This window comes from Bubalus kerabau, chromosome X, assembly GCF_029407905.1.
Source record: "Bubalus kerabau isolate K-KA32 ecotype Philippines breed swamp buffalo chromosome X, PCC_UOA_SB_1v2, whole genome shotgun sequence".
Classification (NCBI taxonomy): Eukaryota; Metazoa; Chordata; class Mammalia; order Artiodactyla; family Bovidae; genus Bubalus; species Bubalus kerabau.
Window position 1 is genome coordinate 112,040,038 of NC_073647.1, and position 27,750 is coordinate 112,067,787.

A 27,750-nucleotide genomic window follows, 5' to 3' on the forward strand; every position below is an offset into this window, starting at 1 on the left:
TTTCCACTGTTTCCCCATCTATCTCCCATGAAGTGATGGGACCAGATACCATGATCTTCGTTTTCTGAATATTGAGCTTTAAGTCAACTTTTTCACTCTCCTCTTCACTCTCATCAAGAGGCTTTTAGTTCCTTTTCACTTTCTGCCATAAGGGTGGTGCCATCTGCATATCTGAGGTTATTTATATTTCTCCCGGCAATCTTGATTCCAGCTTGTGCTTCTTCCAGCCCAGTGTTTCTCATAATGTACTCTGCATAAAAGTTCAGTAAGCAGGGTGACAATACATAGCCTTGACATACTCCTTTTCCTATTTGGAGCCAGTCTGTTGTTCCATGTCCAGTTCTAACTGTTGCTTCCTGACCTGCATATAGGTTTCTCAAGAGGCAGGTCAGGTGGTCTGGTATTCCCATCTCTTTCAGAATTTTCCACAGTTAATTGTGATCCACACAGTCAAAGGCTTTGGCATAGTCAATAAAGCAGAAATAGATGTTTTTCTGGAACTCTCTTGCTTTTTCGATCATCCAGCAGATGTTGGCAATTTGATCTCTGACTGACAAGATGGATAAAAAGACAGGATCCATCTTAGTGCTGCCCACCAGAGACTCTTCAGCTCTAAAGACATACACTCTAGAGTGCATACTTAAACTGAAGTACAGTAAGTACCCTACATTCGAACAAGTTCTGTTCTGAGAGTTTGCTCATGACTCCAATTTGTTCATAAGTCTAAGAAAGTTATCCTGGGTACCCAACTAACACAGTTGGCTATATATAGGTTGATAATACTTTTAACACAAATAATACAAAAATAAAAGAACATTTTTTAATCTTACGTTATAGAAGTACCTTGAAAACTACAGTAGTACGGTACAGAAGCTGGCATACAGAGGCTGGCATCTACTGAACAGGCAAGAAGAGCTACTGACTAGCAGAGGGAAAGGAAGTGGGAGATGGTAGAGTTGAAGGATTGACAGCAATAGAAAATGCATGGCAAGTTATAATTTCACTTATGCCTGATGGTGATGGTACATGTTCTGGTTCCTTGCTGGATTCAATTCTATCTACCCTCTCCAAAAAATGATACAGTGGTGTCTTGGTATTAGCTCTTTTTTCTCATCATAGGTGACATGGTAACACTGGATTATATTCTGAACAGCTGCTGTAACCTTAACGTACCATTCTATGTCCAAGTCCTTTGCCTCAAAAACTAACAGGGCCTCCTCATATAAAGAAAATACCCTTGCCATTGCCTGCATTGTGAATCTCTTGTTTTTGTTATTACATCTTCCTCTTGTCTCAATTTGTCCTTTTTCTGAGTCTCCAATTTCATCAGGTCTTCATTAGTAAACTTCATATATTGCACACCAAAGTGTTCAGGGAAGTTGTCCTCTTGCAGATCTAGCTCCAGATTCTCCCTGAGGGTCACTAAGTTGCTGAAAACCTCTTTGGGTTCCTCATCCACATTCACAAATCTCAAAACTGTGTGCAAGGATACTTCCAAATCTATTCATGGTGATGGTCATTACCTCATGCCAAGCAAAGTAAATGTTTTTCATGACTTTGTAGAGGTTATTGCTCCAAAATTGTTGCAACATTTTTTCTAACTCATCACTCACTTTTACTGCCTGATGAAAAGTGTGATATAAATAACATTTGCTTTTTTTAATTAATTTATTTTTTAACTTTACAATATTGTATTGGTTTTGCCATACATTGACATGAATCAGCCATGGGTGTACATGTGTTCCCCATCCTGAACCCCCTTCCCACCTCCTTCCCCATCCCACCCCTCTGGGTCATCCCAGTGCACCAGCCCCGAGCACCCTGTATTATGCATCAAACCTAGGCTGGCGATTCATTTCACATATGAAAATATACATGTTTCAATGTCATTCTCCCAAATCATCCCACCCTAGCCCTCTCCCGCAGAGTTCAAAAGACTGTTTTATACATCTGTGTCGATTTTGCTGTCTTGCATACAGAGTTACCATGACCATCTTTCTAAATTTCATATATAAGCATTAGTATACTGTATTGGCGGAGAAGGCAATGAAACCTCACTTCAGTACTCTTGCCTGGAGAATCCCATGAATGGAGGAGCCTAGTAGGCTGCAGTCCATGGGGTCGCGAAGAGTCGGACACGACTGAGCGACTTCACTTTCACTTTTCACTTTCATGCATTGGAGAAGGAAATGGCAACCCACTCCAGTGTTCTTGCTTGGAGAATCCCAGGGACGGGGGAGCCTGGTGGGCTGCCTTCTATGGGGTCGCATAGAGTCAGACACGACTGAAGCGACTTAGCAGTAACAGTATACTGTATTGGTGTTTTTCTTTCTGGCTTACTTCACTCTGTATAATAGGCTCTAGCTTCATCCACCTCATTAGAACTGATTCAAATGTATTCTTTTTAATGGCTGAGTAATACTCCATTGTGTATATGTACCACAGCTTTCTTATCCACTCATCTGCTGATGGACATCTAGGTTGCTTCCATGTCCTGGCTATTGTAAACAGTGCTGCAATGAACATTGGGGTACATGTGTCTCTTTCAATTCTGGTTTCCTTGGTGTGTATGCCCAGCAGTGGGATTGCTGGGTCATATGGCAGTTCTATTTCCAGTTTTTTAAGGAGATCAGCCCTGGGATTTCTTTGGAGGGAATGATGCTGAAGCTGAAACTCCAGTACTTTGGCCACCTCATGCGAAGAGTTGACTCATTGGAAAAGACTCTGATGCTGGGAGGGATTGGGGACAGGAGGAGAAGGGGACGACGGAGGATGAGATGGCTGGATGGCATCACTGACTTGATGGCCATGAGTCTGAGTGAACTCTGGGAGTTGGTGATAGACAGAGAGGCCTGGCGTGCTGCAATTCATGGGGTCGCAAAGAGTTAGACACGACTGAGTGACTGAACTGAACTGAACTGAACTGAAGGAATCTCCACACTGTTCTCCATAGTGGCTGCAGTAGTTTGCATTCCCACCAACAGTGTAAGAGGGTTCCCTTTTCTCCACACCCTATCCAGTATTTATTGCTTATAGACTTTTGGATCGCAGCCATTCTGACTGGCGTGAAATGGTACCTCATTATGGTTTTGATTTGCATTTCTCTGATAATGAGTGATATTGAGCATCTTTTCATTTGTTTGTTAGCCATCTGTATGTCTTCTTTGGAGAAATGTCTGTTTAGTTCTTTGGCCCATTTTTTGATTGGGTCACTTATTTTTCTGGAATTGAGCTGCAAGAGTTGCTTGTATATTTTCGAGATTAATTCTTTGTTCATTGTTTCATTTGCTATTATTTTCTCCCATTCTGAAGGCTGTCTTTTCACCTTGCTTATAATTTCCTTTGTTGTGTGGAAGCTTTTAATTTTAATCAGGTCCCATTTTTTTTATTTTTATTTTTGCTTTTATTTCCAGTATTCTTGGAGGTGGGTCATAGAGGATTCTGCTGTGGTTTATGTTGGAGAGTGTTTTGCCTATGTTTTTCTTTAGGAGTTTTATAGTTTCTGGTCTTGCATTTAGATCTTTAATCCATTTTGAGTTTATTTTTGTGTATGGTGTTAGAAAGTGATCTAGTTTCACTATTTTACAAATGGTTGCCAGTTTTCCCAGCACCACTTGTTAAAGAGGTTGTCTTTTCTCCATTGTATATTTGCCTCCTTTGTGAATGTCGCATAACTCCTTGGTCTATAGGTTGGATGAGCAATGTAGAATTCAGAGGCACTACTTTGATGTTGGGATGAAAGTCATCAATGAATGGATTGGGTGAGGTAGGATTGCCTGGAGTATTGTCAAGCAGCTAAAGAATGTTGAATGGGATGTCCTTCTCCAAGCAGTATTTCTCTACCTATGGGATAAAGTGGTAGAAAAACCAGTCCTGGAAAATATCCAGTGTAACCCATGCTTTGGGGTTACTCTTCCACATAACAGAAAGAGAGACTTTGGCTAAATTTTAAAGGGCTTCTTTGATTAACTAAGAGAGGCATCAGCTTCATATTGTCAGAAACATTGCTACCCAACCAAAGAGTTAACCTATCCTTTACTGATTTATAGCCTGGCATCGACTTTCTTCCTTACTGATGTAACTTCAGTCTGGCATACTCTCCCAGTACAATCCTCTCTCATCCACATTAAAAACTTGCTCAGCTTAATATTCACCTTCATCAATAATTCCTCGAAGGATTTCAGGAAATTTCCAGGCAGCAATCACATCTGCATTTGCTGCCTTTTCACTTACTTTTACATTGTGAAGGTTGGCTCTGCTGTTGCTACTGCTAAGTCGCTTCAGCTATGTCCAACTCTGTGCGACCCCATAGATGGCAGCCCACCAGGCTCCACCGTCCCTGGGATTCTCCAGGCAAGAACACTGGAGTGGGTTGCCATTTCCTTCTCCAGTGCATGAAAATGAAAAGTGAAAGTGAAGTTGCTCAGTCGTGTCCGACTCTTTGCAACCCCATGAACTGCAGCCTACCAGGTTCCTCCATCCATGGGATTTTCCAGGCAAGAGTACTGGAGTGGGTTGCCATTGCCTTCTCTGAAGGTTAGCTCTAGCCTTGAACAAATGAAATCAGTTATGGCTGGCGTGAAAAAGTGCCCCCTCTAATTCCTCATTGTGTTTCTTCTTTGATTCTTCATAAAGGCTTTAAATTTTCTCTTGAATCACCACTAAGCCGAGCAGGATTTGATGCTTATGCCGACCCTATATCCACACATCAAGAAGTTTCTCCTCCTCCTCTATTACATTTCAAAGCTTCTTCAATATCATTGTCAACATCATTGGCACAGAAGAATTCACATGCTCCATGATCCTGTCCTTGTTCATTAGAATCATGCCATTGGACGAACAATTAATGTTATAAGACTGAGCAACATCTACAATCTTTTTGCCTCTCTCCACTCTCAATTTTTTTTTTTCACTTTTGTTTCTATTGTTATCACTTGGCACTTCTTAACAGTACCAGCTAGATCATCACTGATTTTATGCTTGCTTCCAGACAGCTTGGGATAAAATAAAGATACTGAACTACTGTACTCTATAGAGTACTGTACAGTAAAGTACACAAAAGCACAACCACTTATAGAGAATGTATTCAAGTGACAATATAGCCAGACATGTGATTGAACATGCAGATGCATGTTTTCATCTTTTAAAGATCACAACTTGAACATTTATATGTAGCAGACTTAATGTAATAAAAGAAGATAGTCCATGAAAGTGTAAATGGAAAGCAAATGCAGATACTCATATCAAACAAAATGGACTTTAAGCCAAAAAAGCTAACAATAGGCAAGGTTATATATAATGATAAATGGACAATATGTCAAGATAACATAGCAATCATAAATATATATGCACCTATCAGAGCACTTAAATATGTTAACCAAATACTAAAGGGAGAAATAGACACAATACAAAAATAGCAGGGGACTTCATATCCAAGTATCAACAACTGATAGATTATCCACTCAGAAAATCAACAAAGAAATGTTGGAATTGAACCATCATTTAGACCAACTGGACTTAGACATATATAGACTATTCCATAAAGCTGCATCAAAATACACACTCTTCTCAAATGCACATGGAACACTCTCCAGTAAAGGTCATGTGATAGAACACAAAACAAGTCTCAACAAATTTAAGAAATTCATACCAACAATCCTTTCTGACCACAATGATATAAAACTGAAATCAATAAGAGAAAAGATACAACATCTACACATATGTGGAAACTAAAATAACACTTATGAAGAACAATGTGTCGAAGGAGAAATCAAAAGGGAAATATAAAACTATTTCAGTCTTCCCATGGACCACTGACAGTCACACAGAAGGGGTAGGGCATGGCCTGTAGGCTTGGGGACCTTCCTTACCCCAGTCTTGGATAAAGCAGCCTATTGCTTGCCAAGAATTTTGTATGGCAGGGACCTGGCCCATGAGTTATGTCTAGCAACCCAGGGTTGCAGCAAGAGCCCTCAGAGTGTGTTGCTGGGCCAGGAATTGGCCCTGTATCTAGGGCTGTAGGCATGTGTGCTGAGTGGTGTCTGCCCATTCTGAAGTGCAGAGTGAATAAGCAGCTGTAGCTTCCAGTGAGGATGGGACTCAGGCTTCTTAAGTTGACTGTGCTCCTAGAAAATGCTGAGGAACCTGGAGGTTTGCATGAGTCATTGTTGCTTTTGAACTAGAAATGGCTTCCTTGACATTAGATGGAACAGGGAGAATAATGATTATCTCATAGGACCAGAGTGGCTGCTCCAGTAATAGAAAAATTATTTTGAGACGTTGTGATACACAGATGGACTTGGAGTTTGTTACTGGTGGAGTTCTTTGGGCCGAACAGCAAATGAGAGAGAGGGAGGAGTCAAAATGGCAGAATGGGAGAATGTGAAATTCATCTCTTCTCACAAGTACATCAAGAATACATCTACAAATGGAACAAGTCTTACAGAGCACCTGCTGGACATTAGTGGAAAACTTTGGACAACTAAAAGGACAAGAAGAAAAAAAGCCCCTTGTAACCAAGTAGGATGAAAGAAATAAAAGAGGAATAAAAAAAGGGAATGGTAACCCTGGCAGGAAGCTGAATTCAAGGAGAGGTCCCCACTCTGGGAAAAATCCCCTAACAGTGGGGAAATCAGCTGGGACAGAAAGGGATCTTCAGGGGATAAAAGGAGAATACAGCAGACAGTCTGTGGAAGGCAGTACAAAGTAAGAACTGCACACCTGGTCTGTGCCACAGCCCTGTGCACCCCAGCCTGAGTCCTGTGTCTCCTGTTGTGGAGGGGGGCTGCATGCTGAAAAGTATTGTTTGGAACGTGGACCCAGGGAAGGAATGTTACAACCAAAAAAAGTAGGAATGAGTTTTTTTTTCTCTCCTGAGAACAAGGAAAATAAAGGGGACAGTGAATAGGCTAGAGAATAAACATAAACAGGCCCGAAAGAGTTAATCATTCCTAATTTATTTTAACTGTTATTAATCTGTAGAGTCTGTAACTAGATTTGCACTTCACAAAGCTAACCTATCACTCCCTGACACTATGTAAATCATATCCTGCACCCATCGCCAGCTAAGACTGTGTGAGTTACATCCTGCACCTATCACCTTTTAACTTTATGCAAATTATAACTTATATTTGTGTTTACAATCCCTGCACTCTCTTGTAACAGACCACCCCTTGTAGCTTGTTGAATTTCAGAAAAAAGGTCGCAGGTGATGCACCAGAGACAAAGGAACCCAATTACCAGGCTGCTGGACCCAATAACCAGGATACCTTATGTCACTTCTGAATGTCTTAAAATAATGCAAGAGGAAGAAAAATGCAAGACCCTCATTACTTTGTTCCTTATCATATCCTCTGGACTTCGAGTCCTGCCTCTAAGATTCTCTCTAATTTCCTGGGAAGGAGGCCACATTTCCTGAAGTGCTAGCCTGCTGTGTTTTGCCCTGTGCCTTGGAGAAGAGTAAAGTCATCTCTCTCTTCTCTTCTCACAAATCTTTGTCTCTTATTTCTGTTTGGCATCGGTGCACAGGGTGCCAATATTTTGGTGTCAGGGACAGCTGTTGGCTGTGAAAAGACACCCTGAGATGATAGGAGTAAGGAGCTCCACAATGAAGAAAGTTTGTGGAAAAAGCCAAGGACACCACAGAAGCAAGGCACCATTGTTGAGTGGCATGGCCACAACTGTAACTCCCTTCCCAACCCACTGACTTGTTTAGCTTCCTTCACTGATGGGCACCCATCTGAGTGGGCTTGCCTGACCCTCAATCCAAGGTCTCCCCTGTTTGCATAGGCTCCATGGTCCTGAGAGCCACTCATCTCAAAGATTCCTTGGGAGTCAGCCCTGGGTGCTAATGCCTGAGATGGGAATCAGCCAATGATGGTGGGAATGAACTGTTAAAGTGTAGGTTTAAGGGAGAAGGCGAGGTGAGAAGACTGCTATTGGCTATGTGGATACAGTGGAGGGGATAAGAGTCAGGGGCTGCACAGCTGAGAATCACCCTAGAGGAAATGTGGTCTGCCTGAGAAATGAAGTGCCATTTTTAGTGATGTAAAGGGGTAGAGTGGTTGCTGCCCCCCATATGCCAGCTTCTGTCTTTTCAGGCACTGAGATGAACTCATGTGTGACCCAATTTGTTTTGACTGTCGGTTTGTGCTGCCACGAGTAGTGCACATGCACGCTAGTTGTGGCTGCCATGCCACTTCCTGGCTTGAGTGACTAAGTGTGCCCAAATCAGCTGCCACTTTTGCTCCCTTTTGCCACTTTTGCACCCTCTTGCCTAGGCAGGGAGCAGTTGCCTGAAGGTGAAGGCACAGAAGTGGGGTCAAAACCAAAACTGAGCACCAAGGGTAGAGCAATTAAGGAAGAACAAAAATCTCTCCAGCTTTACAGCAAATGCTAAAGAAACTTTTCAAGGTGGGAAACACAAGAGAAGAAAAAGCCTACACAAACAAACCCCCCAAATAAGAAAATGGTAATAGAAACATATATATCAATAACTACCTTACATGTAAAATGGATTAAATGTTTTCACCAAAAGACACAAATGGCTGAATGGATACAAAAACAAGTAAAGTATATATGCTGTCTTTAACAGACCCAGATCAGATGACCTAGGGACATATACAGATTGAAAGTGAAGGGATGGAAAAAGATACTCAATGTAAATGGAAATAGAAAAGAAACATGGAGTAGCAATACACATATCATAAAATATAGACATTAAAATAGACTATTTCAAGAGACAAGAAAGGACACTACATAATCATAGAGGGATCAATTCAGAAAAAAGAAGATATAACATTTGTAAATATTTATGAACTCAAAATACGAGCACCTCAATACATAAGACAAATGCTAACAACCATAAAAGGAGAACTCAATAGTGACATAGTAACATTGGGGGAATTTAACACTCCACTTATATCACTGGATGGATCATCCAGACAGAAAATAAGTAAACACAAGCCTTATATGACACATTACACCAGAAATTCTCAATATATATTACAGGACAAAAAAAAAAAATCTATTAAGAGGAGGCCTTACAAACAGCTGAGATAAGGAGAGAAGTGAAAGGCAAAGGAGAAAAAGAAATATATACCCATTTGAATGCAGAGCTCCAAAGAATAGCAAGGAGAGATAAGAAAGACTTCCTCAGTGATCAATGTAAAGAAATAGAGGAAAATAATAAAATGGGAAAGACTAGAGATGTCGTCAAGAAAATTAGAGATACCAAGGGAACGTTTCATGAAAAGATGGGCTCAATAAAGGACAGAAATGGTGTGGAACTAACAGAAGCAAAAGATATTAAGAAGAGGTGGCAAGAATACACAGAAGAGCTATACAAAAATGATCTAAATGACCCAGATAACCACGATGGTGTGATCATTCACCTAGAGCCAGATATCTTGGAGTGTGAAGTCAAGTGGGAATTAAGAAGCAGTACTATGAACAAAGCTAGGGGAGGTGATGAAATTCCAGCCAAGCTATTTCAAATCCTAAAAGATGATGCTGTGAAAGTGTTGCACTGAAAATGCCAGAAATTTGGAAACTCAGCAGTGGCCACAGGACTGGAAAATGACAGTTTCCATTTCAATCCCAAAGAAAGACAATGCCAAAGAATGCTCAAAATACTGCACAATTGCACTCATCTCACACACTAGCAAAGTAATGCGCAAAATTCTCCAAGCCAGGCATCAGAAGTACGTAAACTGTGAACTTCTAGATGTCCAAGCTGGATTTAGAAAAGGCAGAGGAACCAAAGATCAAATTGCCAACATCCATTGAATCATTAAAAAAGCAAAAGAGTTCCAGAAAAACATTTACTTCTGCTTTATTAAATACACCAAAACCTTTGACTGTGTGAATCACAACAAACTGTGGAAAATTCTTAAAGAGATGGGAATACCAGACCACCTTACCTGCCTCCTGAGAAATCTGTGTGAAGGTTAAGAAGCAACAGTTAGAACTGGACATGGAACATCAGACTGGATGAAAATCAGGAAAGGAGTATGTCAAAGCTGTACACTGTCACCCTGCTTATTTAACATATATGCAGAGTACATCATGTGAAATGCTGGGCTGGATGAAGCACAAGCTGGAATCAAGATTGCTGGGAGAATATCAATAACCTCAGATATGCAGATGACACCATCCTTATGGCAGAAAGTGAAGAGGAACTAAAGAGCCTCTTGATGAATGTGAAAGAGGAGAATGAAAAAGCTGGCTTAAAACTCAGGATGGGGAACATGTGTATACACGTGGCGGATTTATGTTGATGTATGGCGAATCCAATACAATATTGTAAAGTAATTAGCCTTCAATTAAAATAAATAAATTTAAATTAAAAAATAAATTAAAAATATCAACATTCAAAAAACTAAGATAATGGCATCTGGTCCCATCACTTCATGGCAAATAGATGGGGAAACAATGAAAACTGTGACAGTTTTTATGTTTTAGGGCTCCAAAATCACTGCAGATGGTGACTGCAGCCATGAAATTAAAAGACACTTGCTCCTTGGAAGAAAAGTTATGACCAATCTAGATAGCATATTAAAAAGCAGAGATATTACTTTGCCAACAAAGGTCCATCTTGTCAAAGCTATGGTTTTTCCAGTAGTCATGTATGGATGTAAGAGTTGGATTACAAAGAAAGCTGAGCACTGAAGAATTGTTGCTTTTGAACTGTGGAGTTGGAGAAGACTCTTGAGAGTCCCTTAGACTGAAAGGAGATTCAACCAGTCTATCCTATAGGTAATCAGTCCTGAATATTCATTGAAAGGACTGATGCTGAAGCTGAAACTCCAATACTTTGGCCACCTGATGTGAATGAAGATCTGACTCATTTAAAAGACCCTGATGCTGGGAAAGATTGAAGCCGGGAGGAGAAGGGGATGACAGAGGATAAGATGGTTGGATGGCATCGTTGACTTGATGAACATGAGTCGGAGTAAACTCTGGGAGTTGGTGATGGACTGGGAAGCCTGGCATGCTGCAGTACATGGGGTTACAAGCTGTTGGACATGACTGAGCAACTGAACTGAACTGATAGGACCAATTCCTTTCAAAAGCAGGAGAATACACTTTCTTCTCACAGAAAATGGAACATTCTCTAAGATAGATGCCATCTTGGGCAACAAGATAAGTGCTGGTAAATTTAAGAAAATTGAAATCATATTAAGCTTCTTTTCTAACCACAATGCTATGAGATTAGAAATCAACTATAGGACAAAAACTGGAAAAATCACAAACTCATGGGTGCTAAACACTATGGTACTAAATAACCAAGAGATAACTGAAGAAATCAAGGAGGAAAGAAAAAAATGCTAGAAAAAAAATGGCAATTAAAATATGATCCCCCTAAAACCTATGGGATGCATCAAAAGGAGTCTTAAGATGGAAGTTCACAGCCATAGAATCTTACCTGAAGAATCCCAAAAAAGTTTCAAATATACGACCTAAACTTACATTGAAGCAGCTAGAGAAAAAAGATCAAATAAAACCCAAATTTAGTAGAAGGAGAGAAATCATAATAATCAGAACAGAAACAAATGATATAGGAATGAAGAGTGAAGTAAGTCAGAAAGGAAAACACCAATACAGTATATTAATGCATATATATGGAATTTGGAAAGATGGTAACAATGACCCTGTATGTGAGAAAGCAAAGGAGACACAGATGTAAAGAACAGACTGTTGGACTCTGTGGGAGAAGTCGAAAGTGAGATGATTGGAGAGAATAGCATTAAAACATGTATATTATCATATGTGAAATAGATCTCCAGTCCAGGTTCAATGCATGAGTCAGGGTGCTCAGGGCTGGTGCACTGGGATGACCCTGAGGGATGCGTGGGGAGGGAGGTGGGAGGAAGTGTCAGGATGGGGAACACATGTACACCCATGGCTGATTCATGTGAATGTGTAGCAAAAAATCACCACGATATTGTAAAGTAATTAGCCCCCATTTAAAAAAAAAAAAAAAAAAAGAAACACATGGGGGAAAAACCAAGCCTTTCCAACTGGGACCCACAATATGCCTGAGTTAAGGAGCTATAACTCTGAGTTTAAGAATGCAAAAATATCCAGTTCCCAAAAAGGTAAAATTCACCATTTCTGCATCCAATCAAAACTCACCAAGTATATTAGTTTGCTAGGGTTCGGGTAATAAAGTAACACCAACTGGCTGTCTTAAGTAACAGAAATTTATTGTCTCACAATTCTGAGGCTATAAATCTGAGATTAAGGTGTTGGCCGAGTTGGTTCCTTCTAAGCAATGAAAGGATGTTTCAGGTCTTCTTTCTTGACTTGTAGATGGCCACTTTCTCCCTGTGTTTCTTCACTTGACTAATTATGTATGTGTCTCTAAATTTTCCCTTTTGGGAAGGACACCAGTCATATTTGGTTAGGGCCACCCTCATTACTTCTTTCTAACTTGACCAACTCTGTTTTAACCCTATCTCCAAATAAAACCACATTCTGAGTTACTGGGGGTTAGAACTTTAACATATAAACCAGGGTGGGGAGTGGAGAGGGTGTATACAATTAAGTCTATAACATCAAGTGTACAAATAGACAGCAAAATATACACCATACTGGGAAAGGTCAATCAATTGAAATAAAACAATAGGAACAATAGGATTAGTATTTGATAAAGCCATTAGAGGAATTATAAAAAGAAAAGTGTATTCTGCTTGTTCAAGAAGCTAGAAGAAAGTGGATTGTTACATAGGCTTGGAAGATATAAAAGGACTCAATTCAAACTTCTAGAGATGTAAAAATATAATGTGTGAGATGAAAAATACACTGGAAGGAATTAATAGCAGATTAAACAAAGCAGAAATAATCATTACTGAACTTGAAAACACTGCAACAGATATTATCAAAAGTGGAACTCAGAGGAAAAAAGACTGGGGGAAAATGAGCAGAGTATCAGTGATCTGTGGGACAGCTTCATGCAGCCTAAAATCTGGGCAAATACGCTGCCAAACTCAGCCATTAAAAATAATACATTTGAATCAGTTCTAATGAGGTGGATGAAACTGGAGCCTATTATACAGAGTGAAGTAAGCCAGAAAGAAAAACACCAATACAGTATACTAACGCATATATATGGAATTTAGAAAGATGGTAACAATAACCCTGTGTACGAGACAGCAAAAGAGACACTGATGTATAGAACAGTCTTATGGACTCTGTGGGAGAGGGAGAGGGTGGGAAGATTTGGGAGAATGGCATTGAAACATGTAAAATATCATGTATGAAACGAGTTGCCAGTCCAGGTTCGATGCACGATACTGGATGCTTGGGGCTGGTGCAGTGGGACGACCCAGAGGGATGGAATGGGGAGGGAGGAGGGAGGAGGGTTCAGGATGGGGAACACATGTATACCTGTGGCGGATTCATTTTGATATTTGGCAAAACTAATACAATTATGTAAAGTTTAAAAATAAAATAAAATTGAAGAACAAAAAAAAAAAAGAGAGAGAGGTGAGAGATTAAAAAATTAAAAAAAAAAGGAATGAAGAAAGCTATAGCAAAGATCAATGACACTAAACGTTTTTTTTTTAAGAAGGTAAACAAAATTAATAAAGCTTTAGCCAGACTCATCAAGAAATAAGGGAGATAACCCAAATCAACATAATTAATCATAAATGAAAAAGGAGATGTCAAAATGGACACCACAGAAATACAAAGGATAATAAGAGACTACTACAAGTAATTATAGACCAATGACATGGCAGAAATGGACAAGTTATTAGAAAAGTACAATCTTCCAAGACTGAAACAGGAAGAAATTGTAAATATGAACCAAACAATGACAACCACTAAAATTGAACATATGATTAAAAAAAAAACAAAAAAAAAAACAGGGCCAGATGGCTTCACAGGGAAATTCTCAAACATTTAGAGAAGACCAAATACCTGTCGTTCTCAAATTCTTCCAAAAAATTTCAGAGGGAGGAACACTCCTAAACTCATTCTACAATGCCATCATTACACTGATACCAAAACCAAAGACAACACAAAATTAAAAAAAAAAAAAAGGATTAAAGGATAATATTACTGATCAAACCAGCAATCCTAAAGGAAATCAATCCTGAATATTCAGTGAAAGGACTGATGCTGAAGCTGAAGCTCCAATACTTTGGCCACCTGATGCAAAGAACTGATTCAGTAGAAAAGACCTTGATGCAGGGAAAGATTGAAGGCAGGAGGAGAAGGGGATGTCAGAAGATGAGATGATTGGATGGTATCACTAACTTGACAGACATGAGTTTGAGCATGTTCTATGAGTTGGTGATGGACAGGGAAGTCTGGCATGTTGCAGTCCATGGGGTCACAAAGAGTTGGACACGACTGAGTGACTGAACAGAACTGAATATCAGTGATGAACAAAGAAGCAAAAATCTTCAACAAAATACTAGCAAACTGAGTCTTTATTTTTATTATTCAGTTCAGTTGCTCAGTCGATAACACATTAAAAGGATCATACACCATGATCAAACAGGATTTCTCTGATGAATGCAAGGATTCTTCAATACCCACAAGTACATAAATGTGACACACCATATTAAAAAATTGAAATGTAAATAACATGATCATCTCTACAGACGCAGATAAAGTTTTCAACAAAATTCAACACCCATTTATTATAAAATTTCTCTAAAGAATGGGATTAAAAGGAACCTATCTCAAAATAATAAAATCCATATATGATGAACACACTCCGAACATTATTCTCAATGGTGAAAAAATGAAAACATTTCCTCTAAGATCAAGAATAAGATAAGGTTACTCACTGTAGTATTGGAAGTCCTAACCATGACAATCAGAAAAGAAAAATTAATAAAAGGAATCCAGACTGGAAAAGAAGAAGTAAAACTCTGATTGCAGATGACATGATACTGTACATAAAAATAAACCCTAAAAATGCCACCAAAAAGTTGCTAGAGCTAATGAATGAATGAAGCTAATGAAGCAAGGACTTTAGTAAAATTGCAGAATATAAAATTGATGAACAGAAATCCCTTCTATTCCTATTCAATAACAGTGAAAAACCCTAAAAGTAAATTATTGAAACGTACCATTCACCATTGCAACAAAAAGAATAAAATACTTAAGAATAAACCTACCTAAAGAGACAAAAGACCTATATGCAGAAAACTATAAGACAATGAGCATACAAATCAAAGATGACACAAACATATGAAGAAGTTTACCAAGTTCTTGAATTGGAAGAATCACTACTGTGAAAATAACTGTATTACCCAAAGCAATCTACAGGTTTAATGCAATACTTATCAAAGTCCCAATGGCATTTTTCACAGAACTAGAACAAAAAAATTTACAATTTGTATGGAGACACAAAAAACCCTGAATAGATGAAGAAAACTTGAGAAAAAAAAGAGCTGAAGGAATCAACTTTCCTGACTTCAGACTGTACTACAAAATTACAGTCATTAAGATAGTATGGGGTTTCTGGTTTAAGATGGTGGAGTAGAAGGATGTGTGCTTATCTCCTCCTGTGAGAGCATCAAAATTGTAACTAGCTGTTGAATACCCATCAACAGAAGGATACTGGAACCCAACAACAAAAAATCCCACTTCCAAAAACAAAGAAGATGCAACAAGATAGTACAAGGGGCACAATCACAATAAAATCAAATCCTATATGCACCAGGTGGGCAACCCATAGACTGGAGAACAATAATACCAAAGCAATTATCTCACTGTTGTAAAGGTTCTGAGACCAAATCAGGCTTCCCAGCCTGGGGATCCAGCAAAGGGACTGGGAATACCCAGGGAATCTGACCTTCAAGGCCAGCAGGATTTGATTACCAGACTTTCGCAGGATTGTGAAAAACAGAAACTCCAGTCTTGGAGGGCACAAACAAAATCTTGTCTGCACCAATTTCCAGGGGAAAGGAGAAGTGACCCCGCAGGAGACTAAACTACACCTACTTGCTAGTGTTAAAGGATCACCTGTTGAGGTGTGAGTTGGCAATGGCTTACCACAGGGATGGGAGCTCTGGCAGCAGCAGTCCTGAAAGGCGTCCCCCTTGGCATAAGTCCTCTTGGAGGTCATCATTAACCCTACCACAGAGCCCATAGACCCAGGGATGGGAGTGCCACCCCACCCATCTTTAGATAATTGGATTAAAGCTTTACTGAGCACAGCCCTGCCCACCAGAGCAAGACCCACTTTTTCTGAACACCAACCCTCCATCAGGAAGCTTACACAAGCCTCAGCCTCATCCACCAGTGGACAGGCAGAATAAACAAGAAGAACAAAATCCCACAGTGGCTAAAATGAAAACCACATTACAGGAAGTTAGTCAGGATGAAAAAGTAGATGGCTTTGTCCCACCTAATGGGACAAGATAAAATCCCAGAAAATTAACTACATGAAGTGGAGAGAGGCAAGCTTCCAGAAAAGGAATTCAGGACAGTGCTAGTGAAGATGATCCAGGATTCTGGAAAAAGAATGGAGACAAAGACTGAAGAAGAAAGAAATGTTTACCAAAGACCTAGAAGAACTAAAGAACAAACAGAGGTGAGCAATACATTATACAGAATTAATAGAAGAATAACTGAATAAGAAGAATGAATAAATGACTTGGAAGACAGAATGTTGGAAATCACTCCTTCAAAACAGAATATAGAAAAAAGAATGGAAAAAAAACTATGAAAACAGCCTAAGACCTCTGGGACAACATTAAATGCACCAACACTCACATTATTAGGGGAACCAGAAGGAGAAGAGAGAAAGAAAAGACCTGAGAAAATATTTGAAAAATTCCCCAACATGGGAAAGGAAATAGTCAATCAAGTGCAGAGAGTCTCAGGCATGATCAAGCTAAGGAGGAACACAGCAAGACACACAGTAATCAAGCTGACAAAAATTGAAGACAAAGATAAAATATTAAAAGCAACAAGGGGAAAATGACAAATTACAGGATTACCCCCATAAGTTTATCAGCTGATCTCTCAACAGAAACTCTACCAGCCAGAAGGGAATGGCATGATACAGTTAAAGTAATGAAAGGGAAGAGCCTACAAGCAAGAATACTGTACCCAGCAAAACTCTCGTTCAGACTGGATGGAGAAATCAAAAGCTTTTCAGACAAGCAAAAGTTAAGATAATTCAGTGCCACAAACCAACGCTACAATAAATCCTAAAGGAACTTCTCTAGGCAGCAAACACAAGAGAAGGAAAAGACCTACACAAAATAAACCCAAAACAATTAAGAAAATGGTAATAGGATCATATATGTTGATGGTTAATTTAAATGTAAATGGATTAAATGCACCAACCAAAATACAGACTGGATGGGCAGATGAAAACATGTACATGTATACACGTTCACTTACCACACCATTCTACTTATATGTAATTATTTTATATTGTAGAGTTAATCATATTTCCATTATGGCTTGCAGCTATAATTATATTTTGTGTGGCTATTGATGGTGAAAATGGATAAATATCTTTTGCTGTTGTGATCATGTAACTATTATTCACCTAATACCATAGTATCATGATTGGTCAACAGAAAATAATAGAATTCAATACCACTAAAACTACCATATAATAGAAAAACTTGTAATCACTTTTTTTTTTTTTGCATTATGTCATGGACATTCTTCTTTTTTAAAATTTATTTATTTTAATTGGAGGTTAATTACTTTACAATATTGTATTGGTTTTAAATCCAGATGTATATTAGAATTATCTTGAAATTTTTTGAAAAATGCAAATGCCCAGGTATTGATTTGTTTTTCCCCAAAGCTCCAGATGTGCTTCTAATGAGCAGTTATGTTTAAAAACATCTTTTACTTTTATCTAGTTTGATTCACTTTTTCTATTTCATATTCAGTGTTCCATTTCATTTAGTTTATGTTATCCAACTTCTTCATCTTTTCTTTTTTTGATGTTCCTTTTCATATCTTTATCAAGCATAGTATAAAATATTTTGCATACATATGTGTATATATATATATCATGTATAATATACATATTTTAGAAAACTTATTCATTTTTTCCTAGCTGAAAACTTTATGGCATTTTGATTCCACTTGTTTGACTTAGATGAATAGAATTCTAGATTTCTAATTTAAAAAATAGATACACAATAAGCAACAAAGTTTTACTGTATAGCACAGGGTACTATAGCAAATATCTTGGAATAAACTATAATTGGGAACACATGTACACCTGTGGTGGATTCATGTTGATGTATGGCAAAACCAATACAATATTGTGAAGTAATTAGCCTCTATTTAAAATAAATAAATTTAAATTAAAAAATAAAATAATCTGAAAAATAATATATAAGTATATTTATAATTGAATCACCTTGCTGTGCATCTGAAATATTACAAGTCAATTATATTTCAACAAAATATTTATGATAATTTTTTTAAAAAATTTAAAAATCGTGATAATGGCACAAAAAACAGAAATATATACCAATGGAACAAGATAGAAAGTTCATAGGTAAACGCACACATCTATGGGCAATTTATTTTTGATAAAGGATGCAAGAATATACAGTGGTGAAAAAAAAACCTCTTCAATAAGTGGTGCTCATAAAACTGGACATCTAAGTATAAAAGTATGAAATTAGACTACTTCTTAATACCATACATAAAAAGAAACTCAAAATGGATTAAATACTTAAAGGTAAGGCCGGAAACTGTAAAACTCTTAGAGGAAAACATAGACAGAATACTCATTGCCATAAATCACAGCAAGGTCCTCTTTGACAGACCTCTTAGAGTAATGAAAATAAAAATAAACCAATGGGACCAAATCTGACTTAAGAGCTTTTGCAAAGCAAAGGAAACTAAAGATGAAATGACAAGTCTCAAAACTGGAGAAAATAATTGCAAATAAAACAACTGACAAAGGATTAATCTCCAAATATACAAGCAGCTCAATATCAGAAAAACAACCCAATCAAAAAATGGGCAGAAAACCTTAACAAACATTTCTCCAAAGGAGACATACAGATGGCTAATAAACACATGAAAAGATGCTCAAATTTTCTCATTATTAGAGAAATACAAATCAAAACTACAATGAAGTATTACCCCACACCAGTCAGAATTGCCATCAACTAAAAAAATTACAAAAAAATAAATGCTGAAGATATTGTGGAGCAAAAGGAACACTTTTGCACTCTTGGTAGGAAATAACTGCTATGGAGAACAGCATGGAGATTCCTTTGAAAACTAGGAATGAAAGTACCATATGACCCAGAAATCCCACTAATGGACATATTCTCTGAGAAAGTCACAATTCAAAAGACACATGTACCCCAATGTTCGTTGTAGCACTATTTAAAATAGCCAAGACATGGAAGCAACCTAGATGTTCATTGATAGATGAATGGATAAATAATCTGTGGTGTGTGTATGTGTGTGTGTATATATATATATATATATATATACACACACACCCATATACAATGGAATATTATTCAGCCATAAAAAGAACACATGTGAATCAATTTAACTGATGTGGATGAACTTAGAGTCTGTCACAGAGAGTGAAGTAAGTCAGAAATGTAAAAATAACTATTATGTATTAATGCATACATATGGAGTGCAGAAAAATTTATAGGGAAGGAGTGGAGATGCAGACATAGAGAATGGACTCATGGACACAATGAGGGAAGGAGAAAGTGGAATGAATTTGAGGGAAGGAGAGAGTGGAATGAATTGAGAATAACATCCAAACTTATATATTCCCATATGTATAATAGATAGCTAGTGGGAAGTTTCTGTATAACATAGGAAGCTCAGTCCAGTGCTCCAGGACATCATAGAGTGATTGGATGAGGAAAGTGGGAGGGAACTTTAATAGGGAGGGGACATATGTATACTTATGGTTAATTCACATTGTTTTATGCAGAAACCAGTACAACATTGTACAGAAACTATCCTCCAATTAAAAATAAATTTTAAAATAGATGCAGAAAAAATTTTTGAAAAAATTCACCAACCATTTATGATAAAAAGTCATAAATGTGGACAAAGAGGGAAACTACTTCAACATAGTAAAGACCATACATGACAAACACACAGCAAACATTAATCTCAATGTTGAAACCCTGAAAGTATTACCTTTAAGATCAGGAATAAGACAAGATGCCTACTCTCGCCACTATTATTCAACATAGTTTTGGAAATTCTAGCCAGAAAATCAGAGAAGAAAAAGAAATACAGGAATCTAAACTACAAAAGAAGTAAAACTGCCACTGCAGATGACATGATACTATATATAGAACATCCTGAAGAAGCCAACAGAAAACTACTGGAGCTAATCAATTATTTTAATAAAGTCGCAGGATACAAAATTATCGCACATGTATGTCTTGCATTCCTATACAATAACAACAAAAGATCAGCATGAGATATGAAGACTATAATCCCATTTACAATTGGAGTAAAAATGACAAAATACCTAGGAATAAACCTACCTAAGGAAGCAAATTTGGACAGAGGATCCTGGTGGGCTGCAGTCCATGGGGTCGCTACAAGTTGGACACGACTGAGCTACTTCACTTTGACTTTTCACTTTAATGCATTGGGGAAGGAAATGGCAACCCACTCCAGTGTTCTTGCCTGGAGAATGCCAGGGACGGGGGAGCCTGGTGGGCTGCCGTCTATGGGGTCGCACAGAGTTGGACACAACTGAAGCGACTTAGCAGCAGCAGCAAGGAAGCAAAAGAACTGTACTCAGAAAACTGTAAGGCACTGATGAAAGAAACCAAAGGTGACAGAAGCAGATGGAGAGATATACAATGTTCTTGGATTAAAAGTATTAATATTGTGTGAATGATTGTACTGCCCAAAGCAATGGGCAGCCCTTATCAAGTTACCAATGGCATTTTTCACAAAATTAGAACAAAAAGAAAATTTATACTTCATATGGAAACAGCAAAGTCCCTGAATAACCAAAGCAATCTTGAGGAATAAAAAAGGACCTGGAGGAGTCAATCTACCTGACCTCAGACTATACTACAAAGCTATTGTAATTAAGACAGTATGGTACTGACACAAAAACAGAAATATAGATAAATGGAACAAAACAGAAAGCCCAGGGATAAACCCATGCACCTATGGTCACCTAATCTATAACAAAGGAGGCAAATGCATACGATGGAGAAAAGATATTCTCTTTAATAAGTGAAAACTGGAGCACAATAAGTTAAGGTAAGAAATTAGAACCCTCCCTAACACTATACACAAAATAACCTCAAAATGGATTGAATACATAAATGTAAGCCAGGCATTATAAAGCTCTTAGAGGAAAACATAGACAGAACATACTTTGGTATAAGTTGTATGAATATATTTTTCAATCCACCTCCTAGAGTAATGAAAATGAAAACAAAAATAAGCAAATGAGACCTAATTAACCTTAGAAGCTTTTGTATAGCAAATAAAACCGTAAACAAGATGTAAAGACAATCCTCAGAATAGGATAAAATACTTGCAAAAATGGCAAGTACAAAGAATTAATCTCTAATATATACAAACAGCTCATGCAGATCAATGTCAAAAAAACAAACAACCCAATTAAAAAATGGGCAGAAGATTTAATAGGCATTGCTCCAAAGAAGACATACATGTGGCCAACAAACACATGAAAAAGTAATCAATATTACTAATGATAAAGAAATATAAATCAAAACTACAATGAGATAAAACCTCACACAAATCACATTGACTACCATAAAAAACATCTACAAACAACATATACTGGTGAGGGTGTGGAGAAAAAGGAATGCTCTTTCACTGTTGGTAGTAATATAAATTGGTACAGCCACTATGGAGAATAGTATATAGGTTCCTTAGAATCTAAAATTAGAACTACCATATGACCCAGGAATCACACCCTGGGCAGATACCTAGAGAAAATTATACTTAAAAAAAAAAAAATATATATATATATATATATCAGATCAGATCAGATCAGTCACTGAGTCGTCTCCGACTCTTTGCGACCCCATGAATCACAGCACGCCAGGCCTCCCTGTCCATCACCAACTCCCGGAGTTCACTCAGACTCATGTCCATTGAGTCAGTGATGCCATCCAGCCATCTCATCCTCTGTCGTCCCCTTCTCCTCCTGCCCCCAATCCCTCCCAGCATCAGAGTCTTTTCCAGTGAGTCAACTTTTCACATGAGGTGGCCAAAGTACTGGAGTTTCAGCGTCAGCATCATTCCTTCCAAAGAAATCCCAGGGCTGATCTCCTTCAGAATGGACTGGTTGGATCTCCTTGCAGTCCAAGGGACTCGCAAGAGTCTTCTCCAACACCACAGTTCAAAAGCATAAATTCTTTGGCGCTCAGCCTTCTTCACAGTCCAACTCTCACATCCATACATGACCACAGGAAAAACCATAGCCTTGACTAGACGAACCTTTGTTGGCAAAGTAACGTCTCTGCTTTTGAATATGCTATCTAGGTTGGTCATAACTTTCCTTCCAAGGAGTAAGCATCTTTTAATTTCATGGCTGCAGTCACCAGCTGCAGTGATTTTGGAGCCCAGAAAAATAAAGTCTGATACTGTTTCCACTGTTTCCCTATCTATTTTCCATGAAGTGGTGGGACCGGATGCCATGATCTTCGTTTTCTGAATGTTGAGCTTTAAACCAACCTTTTCACTCTCCACTTTCACTTTCATCTAGAGGCTTTTTAGTTCCTCTTCACTTTCTGCTATAAGGGTGGTGTCATCTGCATATCTGAAGTTATTGATATTTCTCCCGGCAATCTTGATTCCAGTTTGTGTTTCTTCCAGTCCAGTGTTTCTCATGATGTACTCTGCATATAAGTTAAATAAACAGGGTGACAATATACAGCCTTGACGAACTCCTTTTCCTGTTTGGAACCAGTCTGTTGTTCCATGTCCAGTTCTAACTGTTGCTTCCTGACCTGCATACAAATTTCTCAAGAGGCTCTACATCTGCATCTCTATTTCTATTTTGTAAATAAGATCATCTATAACACTTTTCTAGATAACACATATATGCATTAATATATGATGTTTGTTTTTCTCTTTCCAAATAACTTCATTCTGTATGACAGTCTGTAGGTCCATCCTACAGATGGAGAATCAACCTAAATGTCCATCAAGATAGGAATTGTTGAAGAAGATGTGGCACATTTATAAAATGGAATATTATTTAGCCATAAGAAAGAATAAAATTGCAGAGACGTGGATGGACCTACAGACTGTCATACAGAATGAAGTTATTTGGAAAGAGAAAAACAAACATCATATATTAATGCATATATGTGTTATCTAGAAAAGTGTTATAGATGATCTTATTTACAAAATAGAAATAGAGATGCAGATATAGAGAGCAGATATATGGATATCAAGGGGAAAGAGGAGGGTAGGAAGAATTTGACATATTGTCTATATTGACATATAGACACTATTCATACTATGTATAAAATTGATAGCTCATAAGAGCATACTGTATAGCACAGGGAACTCTGCTCAATGCTCTTTGGTGACCTAAATGGGAAGGAAATCCAGAAAAAGATGGGATATATGTAAACATAGAATTGATTCACTTTGAAGTACAACAGAAAGTAATACAACATTGTAGAGCAACTATATGCCAATAAAAATTAATTTAAAAATAACTTGCAAGTGATCAAATCCCAGATGCACAGCTGTACAAGTCATCACCTGCAATGTCTTCACTGCTGTGAGGCGTGGCTCTATGAACAGGTTGATCTCATCCATCAGCTTAAAATGGAGAAGCTTCAGGAGCAGGCCTAACAGCTATACTGGTTACTGGGCCAGTTCAATTGCTTCATTAATCAACTGGCGTGCACCCCAAACATCTATCCCATCAAGTCTCCATGTGCCTGGAGAGACTGGGAAGTTTTTCTCTCAACCCTAAAGATTCAACTGTCCTACTCTTTGAAACATAACTGCTCTGTACAGGTCATCATCACATTTGGGTCTCTAAAGACCATTCCAAATTGAGAACATGATGGTTCATGCTGGTTCATCAAATATTGGATTCTCTCTGGAGAAAAGAGGTTGTACCACATTTCCAGAGCAGAAGTCAGCATCCAGCACCATAGCTGTCCCTCACAGTAAATGGCTCCTTTGGGATCAAACCTGCCAATGGTCACCAGGCTCCCTAAATACCCAGAACTAGTCTCCAGGATGAGCTCACTCAAAAGTAGACCTTGTCAAAGAGTCAGAATTCTTCCAGAGCCTGAAATTTCTTCAGTAATGTCTGGGCCAATCTAAGATGCTTGGAAAACTGGCTCCACAAGAGTCAGAAACAAGAAATTTCTGAAAAACCAAGTTACCAAAGTGTAATGGCTATTTTATTATCAATTCTTCATTGAAAATAAAAATGTTGGATGTCTAGGGCTTCTTAGTCAAGATGAAATGGACATTTCTGATTGTCTGGTAACTCCCCAGGAATCACATAATCTTGAGAAGCCTGGGAATGACAGCTATGAAACCAGTGAGAAGTTTAAGTTCTTGTTCAAGGTGTTTTCAGTAGTCCTACAGTGTGAATGACTGGCTTATCAAGCCTGATTCCTTGTACAGTTGTCAGAGTAACCAGCCTAAAGGTGGGGAGACTGGAAATCTGGGCAATCTGAAGTGCCTGGATTGCCACTTGGAGGCCACGAAACCCATGCTCACTCCCAGTGTCATTACATAAGATTGGCTTGTCCAGAACTGTCAAGATGCATACAAAGTAGAGGAGGTCAACAAAGCCAAAGAACCCTATGTAAGCTTTGCAGAGTGCATGGATGATGAAAACTGTGAGAAAGAATCTCTGTGTAAAGACTTCTGAAGAAAGAAGGAAAGGATAAAATGGTATGCCTTTGGAACAAAAACCTGAACCTGAGAAATACTCCCTGAATATGTGGCTCTGTCCATCCAGAAAATAGGCAACTGAGAAAGCTATGACATTCAAGACAGTGGTCTCTTTTAGAATTGCTGATTCCTTCCAAGTTATAAGTAACAATCCCTTGTTAGAGTGGCGCATTACCTCCTCATGCAAAGAAGGATGTCCCAAGGAAGTGCCTCTTACTGAGGACAGAGCTGTCAAACAAAAGCTTACGGGCCTCTTGGCCACTTTCTGGTGTCCCTTTATCACAACTGACTGGGTCTTTCCAGGAAAGTGAAAGTTGCTCAGTTGTGCCAGGCTCCTCTGTCCATGGAATTTTCTAGGCAAGAATACTGGAGTGGGTTGCCATTTCCTTCTCCAGGGTATCTTCCCAATCAAGGGGTCAAACCCGGGTCTCCCACGTTCCAGGCAGATTCTTTACCATCTGAGCTATCAGCAAAGTGACAGGAAATTTAAGCCAGTTATCCTCAAGAGAAAACAAGTAGCTATTTTTTTAAAAGGCCAAAGAAGGATTACTTAATTGGTACTTATCGGAGGAACACAACTTTCCCCCAGATCATTACAGCCCCAGAAGTTTGTGATCTCTTTGCCTATATGCAGCTTAAAGTTGATAAAGAAAAATGGTTGCATCATTCTCAGATGTGAAGGAATGGAGTACTAGAGTCAAGCAAATTTTCTGCAGATTATCACAAATTCAGGAGTTGAGTGATTGTGGCTTGCCAAATCATTGTGTTTATGGATCTGATGTAGTCCCTTTCTGACCTAATTTCAAACTAGTGAAGATAAATAAGTCATCAAATTATGAGTTACTATGAAAAAGTCTATTTTTTGATGCTGAAATGATTAAGTTTCTTCTTACACTAGTATTAATTCACCCCTATACTATAAACACAGCATCTTCATGGCTAAGTTGTTTCATAAGACTCCACAGCTCCTTATTTGGGGTTGTTATTAGAAATACATTAAAACACTGTGGTTTTTAAAATTAAATAGTTCTATAATTATATATTGATGCATTCTAAATCTAGAAAACTTATCTAAAATTTTGATTGCCCATCTTTGGATGCTTCCCTTGCCATGAGTTTTCTTCCATTAATGGTGAATTCTTCTGTTTAATTAATACACAGTATATTTCACACAAGGGGATCCCCTGATAGCTCAAATTGTAAAGAGTCTGCCTGCAATGCAGGAGACCCGGTTTCGATCCTTGGATCAGGAAGATCCCCTGGAGAAGGAAATGGCAACCCACTCCAGTATTCTTGCCTGGAAAATCCCATGGACAGAGGAGCCTGGCAGTCTATAATCCATGGGATCACAAAGAGTCTGACACAACTGAACGACTTCACTTTCACAGAAATAATTAAATTTGCTTATTTGGTGTTTTTTTCTTACCAAAACATGTATTAACAATCTTGACAATTTTTGACATTAATTACAAGATATTTAACTTACAGTATTATTTTTTTTTCTTTTGAAAGAAACTCAGATATGGCAGGTTATAATACTGTAAGTTAAATGTCTTGTGATTAATGTCAAAAATTGTCAGGATTGTTAATACATGTTTTGGTAAGAAAAAAATACCAAATTGGCAAATTTAAGTATTTCTAAATGTTATTATTAAAGTATCTAAACAGCTCTTTCCAAAGGGCTCCATATTGGTTGAAGACTATATTCAAGGTATTCTTAGTCTCTTTCAAAATACTCTGAAGAACTACAGGCAGAAGAGGCCCAGTGTCAACTAATCAAATAGCAAAAGGCAAGGCATGTTGGGAAATGTAGTATTTGAACTATTCACTGTCCTAAGTGTTACTGGTGCATCCTGTGTAAATGGAAGTTGCACTTGATACATGTTTCTTTTAATTAGATATAAATTAAGTGTCTCCTCACTGCAAGCATAGCATACCTATAACTCTAAAACTAAAATGCAGTTACATTTTCATGAATAGGCCATTTTGAACACTTGTGCCTTGGGGAATTTAATGAAACTTTATGAAAATTACTGATGCTTCCTTAGTATCCTTAAAGTTATATCTGTGCTTTAGTCTACAAATAATAAATGCTGGAGAGGGTGTGGAGAAAAGGGAACCCTCTTACACTGTTGGTGGGAATGCAAACTAGTACAGCCACTATGGAGAACAGTGTGGAGATTCCTTAAAAAACTGGAAATAGAACTGCCTTATGATCCAGCAATCCCACTGCTGGGCATACACACTGAGGAAACCAGAAGGGAAAGAGACACGTGTACCCCAAAGTTCATTGCAGCACTGTTTATAATAGCCAGGACATGGAAGCAACCTAGATGTCCATCAGCAGACGAATGGATAAGAAAGCTGTGGTACATATACACAATGGAGTATTACTCAGCCATTAAAAAGAATACATTTGAATCAGTTCTAATGAGGTGGATGAAACTGGAGCCTATTATACAGAGTGAAGTAAGCCAGAAAGAAAAACACCAATACAGTATACTAATGCATATATATGGAATTTAGAAAGATGGTAACAATAACCCTGTGTACGAGACAGCAAAAGAGCCACAGATGTATAGAACAGTCTTATGGACTCTGTGGGAGAGGGAGAGGGTGGGAAGATTTGGGAGAATGGCATTGAAACATGTAAAATATCATGCATGAAACGAGTTGCCAGTCCAGGTTCGATGCACAATACTGGATGCTTGGGGCTAGTGCACTGGGACGACCCAGAGGGATGGTATGGGGAAGGAGGAGGGAGGAGGGTTCAGGATGGGGAACACATGTATACCTGTGGCAGATTCATTTTGATATTTGGCAAAACTAATGCAATTATGTTTGTGTCTATGATGGGAAAATGACCTAATTTAAATATAC

General features: G+C 38.2%; 1 pseudogene; it reads left to right on the forward strand.

Moving 5' to 3' along the window:
* Positions 1-6,220: 6,220 nt before the first annotated feature.
* LOC129639678 (nuclear receptor coactivator 4-like) lies at positions 6,221-25,549 on the forward strand (annotated as a pseudogene).
* The last annotated feature ends 2,201 nt before the right edge of the window (positions 25,550-27,750 follow it).